The 8,719-nt window shown below is 33.1% G+C and overlaps 1 long non-coding RNA gene across 1 annotated transcript; it reads right to left on the reverse strand.

Moving 5' to 3' along the window:
- Positions 1 to 3,131: 3,131 nt before the first annotated feature.
- On the reverse strand, positions 3,132 to 3,947 carry LOC121217737 (uncharacterized). Its single transcript, XR_005913926.1, has 2 exons — positions 3,770 to 3,947; positions 3,132 to 3,668 (listed from the first exon to the last, which is right to left on the reverse strand). It is a non-coding gene; the product is annotated as an uncharacterized lncRNA (long non-coding RNA).
- Positions 3,948 to 8,719: the final 4,772 nt, after the last annotated feature.

An 8,719-nucleotide genomic window follows, 5' to 3' on the forward strand; every position in this document is an offset into this window, starting at 1 on the left:
CCAGTCAACTACAAAGCTCTTATTAGCCATAGGAACTGCCATCAGCTTGGATCCACTTGGATCATTAATTTGGCATTGGTTGTCTTTGAACACAACAGAATAACCTTTCTCCAGCAACTGAGCTATGCTGAGCAGGTTTCTGTCAATTTCAGGCACCAAAAGCACATTTGAAATCACTTTGGCACCTGTAGGGGTGCATATCAGCACATCACCCTTGCCTTCAGCTTGAATAAAATGTCCATTTCCTATCTTGACTTTAGTTCTGCAGCTTCTGTCTAAAGACTTGAAGATTGCAGCATCAGGTGTCATGTGGTTGGTGCAGCCACTGTCTAGAAGCCAACCAGATGAGAACTTTTCTTGAGCAACTGAGCATAACACAGCAAAGACTTGCTCCTCTTGGTCACTGTCCTCCTTAGCTACTCGAGCCTCAGCTTTCATCTGTTGAAACTGACTCTGCCTTGATTTGGCCTTGCTCTTGCAGACTCTCTCAACATGACCCTTCTTTTTACAATGCTGACATACAGCATCTGGATTGAACCAGCATTTTTCTTTTGGATGACCAGCCCTTCTGCAGTGCTTGCAAGTCTGACCCTCTTTTCTTGCAACATCAGTCCTTGGCTTGTCTCTCCAGGCCTTCTTGCCTTTGTAGGCAGTGTTTGTTCTTGCCTGAAAGGCACCTTCTTGATGCTCCTCCAGTCTGCTTGCTCTTCTTTGCTCTTGAGCATATAAAGCATTGATCAACTCTGTCAGGGAGATGGTGTACAGGTCCCTTGAGTCCTCGAGAGATGAGATTTTTGCCTCATACCTCTCGGGCAGAGTTGCAATAACCTTCTCCACTATCCTAGCTTCCTTGAGCTGCTCTCCAAGGAGCCTAATGCTGTTAACCACAGCCATAATCCTGTCAGAGTACTGCTTGATAGTTTCTTCTTCCTTCATCTTCAAATTCTCGAAATCTCTCCTTAAGTTCAGCAACTGTTGCTGCCTTGTCCTCTCTGTCCCTTGAAACTCCTCTTGCAACTTGTCCCAGGCTTGTTTTGGTGATTCACAGGCCATAATCCTTGTGAAAATCACATCTGACACTGAGTTCTGGATGCAAGACATGGCTTTGTGCCTCTTGGTCCTCTCATCAGCATGCTGCCTGATTTGAGCTACTGTTGGATTGCCTCTAAGTGGCTCTGGTTCAACATCTGAGTTGACTACCTCCCACAGATCGAAAGCTTGTAGGTAGGTCTTCATTTTAACCACCCATATGTGGTAGCCTTCTCCATTGAAGACTTGAGGTGCAGCTGGTGAAAAGCTTGATGAAGCCATGAATTTGTATAACAGATCCCTTAAGAAATAGGCTCTTGATACCAATTGTTGGAGCTAAGTGCAACAAATAGCAAGGTTCAACAAAAAGCTTGCCGAGCAAGAATCGAGACTTGCGGCAGAAACAAAGAAGAAAAATGAAATAAATTTTAAGCAAAGCTAAAATAGAGAGTATATGGATGAAATCTTGATTGAATTCATTCATATTTTTTTAAAATGGCATAAAGCCTATTTATACAAGCTTACAACTTGACAACTTAGTTGGAATACAACTAAGTTTCATCATTACATCCACTTAAAATAAATCACCACCTACTACACTAACAAACTTAGTTGGAATACAACTAAGTTACATCATTACATCCACTTAAAATAAATCACCACCTACTACACTAACAAACTTAGTTGGAATACAACTAAGTTACATCATTACATCCACTTAAAATAAATCACCACCTACTACACTAACAAACTTAGTTGGAATACAACTAAGTTATATCATTACATCCAAATAATAATAATAATAATAATAATAATAATAAAACATGTGATTGCTACATGCTAACCATTGCTTCAATAATTGTACTTTCAGGTACCGGGTACAGATGCATTACTACGCAACTCAGCTTTGGCAGTATGTTACTCAAGGCTGCTCATAGGTCGTCGGCTTATGAGACGGTAATCAGTGGTAATCTTATTGCCAAAGGAGATTTGCCCAGCGCTTCAGCTGTACATTCTTCAGTCTACTTAATATGCATAAATTCATGTTACTACATCCTAAACTCAGAAAGAATGATATCTAGCATTATACTATAATCCTTTTATATCTAGCATTATACTATAATCCTTTTACTCCATTCTATATCTCAGTATGCATTGAAATGTTCAACAAGGTTCCTATTTCTGAAAAAGGTTACTATTACTACTTTTTGACTAGTTTGCAAGTATTAATTAATGTTCTGAGAGAAAGATTTATATCTAAACGGGGAAAGAGAACGTAAGCCAATTTATTTAATTAAACTAATGCCCAAATTACTAATGTTCAGTTATTCACATGCTGAACAGTGATGATCCTGGTGATTATATACATGGGATAGCGAAGAGTAATCAAGGAAATATGTAGGTGTCCATGGGAAGTCAGGTTTTTCCATGTCTATGGTGAAGCCAATAGAGCAGCAGATTTCAAGTCAAGATGGTTTTCTGAAGTAGAATTTGATCTACACATCTACGATAATCCATCTCAAGGAATTACTAGTGTTTTGCTAAGTGACTCCGCTGATATTACTTTTGGAAGGAATTGCTTGCTGTACTAGTCTGGAGTAGACATTGATCTACACATCTATGGTAATCCATCTCTCTAGGCTACTTTATTTTACCCCCAAAAAAAGAACTAATGCCCAAATTTTATGTTTCTTACGGGTTCTCAACACCAAAAATGAAGCCCAACGTTCAACTGCTAAACAATAACTTGACATGCTTTCAAAGAGAATGTCAAATATCATAGGGAAAATGTCTGTAACACATTAACTTATTTGGAATCTTCATAGTACATATATGGTTAAATGTAGACAAATTTCATATTGGTTTCAAGTGGTTTAAAACCTAAATTCATTGGCCTATTTTCACCACTAGGTCCTAGCTAGCTCCTGGAAGACAGTCAACTGACCATGAAGAAAACATAAGACAGAAATCAATCATTGCTTGGCATGGTTATCAACTCTTGTCCAATTAATGAACTTTAATTACATTATACCTGCATCTGATAAAAAGATAGAGTTTGTTCAAAAAAATAAAAAGATAGCGTAAAGGAAAAGCTTGTGGCAGAAGGGGAAAACTATTGAGCAGTTTCTTCTCTTTTTATTTCCTTTGGTCGATAAACAGAACCAGTTCCCTGTTCAGCTGATACAGTGAACTGATTGCCAACTGCCAAGCACAAATAACATACAGTCTTTCCCTATCTTAAAACAGACTTAAAACTGGAGAAATTGGCATTGATTCACCTATGGAGGGATTCTTGATGCAGCTGGCATCTCTAAGATGGAAAGGGTAATCCTAGGAACAATTAACTTAGTGTTGAACAGTATATGGGTTGTGGAGGGTGATGAACACACCAAATGCTTGAGCTGTAACTAATCAGCGATGACTCTCCTGGATCAGAAGAATCTAGAGATGATAGTCTGATGATGAAGCAACGTTAACATCATGCTGAGAGTTCCATTGAGCCTGATGATGTTTAGAGAAGTGGTGAAATGACAAGATTCATTCTCATACTTCCTTCGGCTTCTAACCATATCAGCATTCATATTTTGTTTAAACCCTCAGTTCCTTGCCTTGGAAATTTGTCAAACTGATAATAGCTGCTGCATGCAAACATTAGTTGAAAAACAGATTAAATTGTGACAAAGAGGAGAGATATTAAGACTAACCAATATCCTAAGCTGCTCCTATAGTATTTGCCTACCATTTCAAGGAAAGGAGGAAGCAATAATGGAGAAGTGTAGCATATATAAATATGGTAACTGCAGGAGTGAATGGCAGGGCAATTCTCCTTTGGCAAAGCCAGAAGTTTTAAGTAAGCCATGTTCTTCTCTGTGCCAAAGAAGGACTGCACTGTTATTTCACAACTGCACATACGTGTTAGCTGGTCATCTAAGCAGAGCAATTGAAGAGACCTCTTTATACCACATAATGATTCGCACCTGAACATGGATATGCTGTAAGAATTCATATTTTGGGGTTCCTCTTATGTTAATGGAGTTATGGTCCCCGTTATCTTTTAACAATTGATTTTACAATTGGGCTAGCATTCACCCCCATCAAATAAGAGCATTACATGGCATTTTCGGGGCCAAAACATTTGCTACAACAAAGCCAGGAAATGAATGTTTGCATTTGTAACCATAGTAGGTACAAGTTTGTTGTTTCTTCGCCTTCAGTTTCCTTCTAGGATCACTTGTATAGATAGAACCATATATTAAGCACAATTATGCGTCACTGCTTTTAACTTATGGAGTTCTATAAAGATTTCCAAAATCCTGAAAACATATATTTTATGATGAGTTTGAATACGACACGAAAATAAAACATATTTAATAAACACGAAATTAAAACGATAAATCTAGTATGATTGTTTAGACACAATATTGACGCCACACCTATAAAACACATTTTAAAATTATAAATTACTAAAGATATTAATTTTAAATGAATCGATTTTTCAATAAGTATTAAATTTAAATTATAAAATTTGTTTGTTATACTTTTAAAATTAAGTACAAGATTTTATAAATTTAATTTTTAAAATTTTAAAAGTAAAACATTTAAAAGATAGTGTTAAAAGAAATAAAATACAAAAAATTGAAATTAGTTAATAACATGAGCAAAAATCTTATTTCAATATCTTAATAATAGAATAAAATAATTTCATTTAAATTTAATCATAAAAATAAACAAAATATTAATATAAAACAATTTTGGGTAAGCTACACTTATAATCACCCAACTATTGCTAAGTTTGCTTTTTAGTCACTCAATAATGAAAAGTTACAAAATAGTCATCCAACTATTTAATTGTCTTTTTTGGTAGCTGTTAAATGACTAATGGAAGATGACGTGACAGCTTTTGAAATTGACATAACAGCAACTTTAACCTTCAACATTTACACATTTTGTAATTTGGTCTCTTTTTTTCTTTTTTAGTTTTGCTTTTCTTTAAAATTGACCTACAATGTCACAATGAAAAATAAGATTGTAAAAAAGACCAAATTACACAATGTGTAAATGTTGAGGATTAATTTTTTAGAATCAAGATTAAATTGACACAATGTATGAATCTTGAAGGTTAAAATTGCTATTATGACAATTTTAAAAGCTATCAAGTAGTTATCTTTCGGTAGGTGACCAAAAAAAGAGAATCTAATAGTTAGACAACCATTTTGTAACTTTTCATAATTGAATGAGTAAAAAATTACTAATATTTGAGTGGCTACCAATGTAGTTTACCCAACAATTTTTAATATCTTTAATAATATAATTGATTTTATTTTTTATTTTATCTTGAATTTGGAGGAACAATTTTCTTTTTACTATTTCAACCTCATGCAAATTTAAAATTTAAAGATGGTATCAATACTTATAAATTTGTGTTTGAAAATTGGTGTGTATTTGATTTGAGAGCTTAAGCACATGGCTTAATAAATTTCGGTACAATTTCACCACTTTATAAATTTTAATACAATTTCACCACTTAAAAATGATATACGTACAAAAAAAAAGATTAAATAATTATAGCTAGAAATTTTTGAAAAACTTACTAACATCTTGGATCTATCCTCTTAATCCTTATATACAAACTTAATTGTAATTGACTTATTTTACAATTTTTTCTATTTGATGGAATTATTGCATTTTCTTCAAATTCATTCATTTATTTAAGAACTAAGAATTAAAATCCTAATCAAACTTTAACTCTTCAATAAATCTATCTATCCATGTATATTTATCTTAAGCAAAGTTAATCCATATATATAATTAGCTAATAAAATTCACCTTCTTGCTTAATAATCGAAAATTAAAAGCACGATGAGAATAATAAAATATGTCTCATGCGTATAGAACTATGGGGTTTAATTTATTGAGAGGTTGCTCTTTGTTCTCCAATGTTAGGCCCGGTTGAAGTCATCCACAAGCCAGATGATGGTACATTGGGACCAACTTCCCATTAACATATTAAGTTTAATCTTGGAGCAGATCGTATCCAATTCAACCTTGTTTGCAAGCGATGGAGAATATATAAATACATAGACCCCCAGTTGGTATGGCTGATGCTCCCTTACGATCCAAATTGCCCATATTTGAGATTCTATGATATGCGTGAGGGCAAAGTTCGTAAGCTGAATCTCCCCAGATATGCACAAGGAGGTTGGATTCTGCGTTTTCTAACGGTGGCTTTTCTTCGCTATAGGCACCAATGTTGATGATCTGCAACTATTCCTGTATGATCCCATCTCAAGGGCTCAACTTTCGCTTCCGCCATTGTCCACAATATCGCATTTTGAAGATAGTTTGGGGACAAAGTCTCTGGATGGAACCCTGCTGTCTGCATAATAGCTCAAGTTGATGCGTCTTCCTCTGATGCATCGCAATGCATAGTTGTGGCAACATTCGTTACATACAGTAGCATTTGGCATTGTGTAGACCAAATGGTGAGAGGTGGACCATCGTTGAAGGGCTATTAGCGGATGGATTTTATTATGGGAACTTTCTCTTCTTTGATGAAGAATTATATGGCTACCGTTTGAGTATGGAACCGGACCGGGTAAATAATATTAATGAAGCTCCCGATTTTCAAACTCATTCCATAACTTTAGGAAACCAGGGTGATCGTGAGAAGCTGAAGCTGATCTGTAACACTCCTCCACCCACTTGGTTATTGTATGCTGAAGATGCGGATGGTTTAACTAAGTATCACAAGGACTGCCTGGGATGGCCATATTTCATGGAATCAAATGGCCAACTACTGATGGTTATTGCTATAAGAGATTGCATAAGCAGTTGGCATGAACAAGAGGTGGACATAAATCTTTTGAGGTATTTGAAGCTGTTATATTCCAAGTATTCAAGATTCAAACTGCAACCATGTGTATAATGAGGATAACCGATCTGGGTAATCTATCATTATTCTTGGGAACGTGGGCAGCAGAAAATCCTGATAAATATGATAAGGATTGCAATTACTTTTTACAATACATGGATTATAGCTATGAGAATGAGTATCCATTAGTTTGTCGTGAAGCCGTTGTTTATTATGTTAATGATGGAAGCATTAAACGTTGTATTCCAAGCATTAAAACTGAAAATCTTTGTTTATTCATGCGTTGGTTTTCACCCATATCAATTCTGGACTAGTGTTTTCATCCCGTATTTCTTAAAATGATTTTAGGGTCAAAAACACTTTTGAAGTCAAAAGCAATGTTAAAATAGACAACTTTTTAATTCAAAAGTCTTTTGAAAAATGTTTTTCAACCTAAGAAATAAAAGCAGTTTTTTTTAGCTTTTGTGTTTGGCAAAAATGCTTTAGGAATAAATTATAATTTAACCTTTATAATGTATTTATATAATATTATATGGTATATGTAATTATTTCTTATTAAAATTATTTTACATATAATATTATATATTAAATTTTATTGATCATGTTTATTATTTAAAATATAGTTTATATATTTAAATTTAAATTTATGAATAATTAATATTAATTGCTTAAAAAAATTTAAAATTTATATTTCATATATTAAAATATTAACAACAAATTATAATAAATTATTTTTTTATATTCTTACTAATATATCATAATATAACTACATTATTTAAATGCATATTATTACTTTATAATACAATTAATGTCTAAAATGGATATTTTATTTATTAAAAGTATTTTTAACAGCAATATTAAACACTTAAATCTTAAACTAAAATTTTCAAAAATACTTCTCAAAATCACTTTTTCACGTTACTTTTAAAAACACTTTTCAAAAGCAATATTAAACTGACCCTAAATTTGAAATCTTTGGTTAGATAAATGAACAGTTATTTGTTATATTACAATTAGGATTAAGTTGTAACTTTGGGTTTCCTTTGATAGGGTAAGTACTTTGTTTTTCATTGAATAATGAGACAAGAGAAAATGGATTAACTCTAGTTGAAATTTATATAAAAAAAATATTTTCTTTAACAAATTTTTAAAATTGAATCCTAAATTTTGTTTATTATATTTCTCTGTTTCTATTATAGAAAAATAATTATCAAAACATGTTTGATGTTTAAAAATAATTTTTATGTTTATTTATTAAACGTGTTTTTAAATTTTAAAAATAAAAATAGAAAATATTTTCAAAAAGTACATCTAACTTAATTTTTTGTTCACTCCAGTATTCACTCTAACTGATGAACACTTAGAATGTAAATTGTATTCTTTTTAAGTTAGATGCAAATCTTTTTAGTGCAAACTGCAATCTCCAAAATCAAATAGTGCCAAATCTAACACTTACAAGTACGTGCATTTTCATACATACATACTCTAATTATAACGACAATTGATTGAGAAAGAAGAAAGTAATAAACCCAATTGAATTTGGAGCAGCTAAACAAATGTAAAGCAGCTAGAGCAAGAGATGAACGTTTCACATGGCAGCAGCAAGGCAACCTTCAACAGTCAGTAGTGTTGACCCCACTCCTGGTTGGTGGGAGGAGGAGGAGAGTCAACCTATCAACACTATTATGAAGCTTTTAATTATTAAATGAATGAAACACATTTTATTTGCAGCGGCATCAATAATTCTCACTTTTCATGACCACATTGATTTAAAAACGAAAAAAGAAAAAGAAAAGAGAACAATAACATCCTTTTAAA

This window comes from Gossypium hirsutum, chromosome D05 (assembly GCF_007990345.1).
Source record: "Gossypium hirsutum isolate 1008001.06 chromosome D05, Gossypium_hirsutum_v2.1, whole genome shotgun sequence".
Taxonomy (NCBI): domain Eukaryota; kingdom Viridiplantae; phylum Streptophyta; class Magnoliopsida; order Malvales; family Malvaceae; genus Gossypium; species Gossypium hirsutum.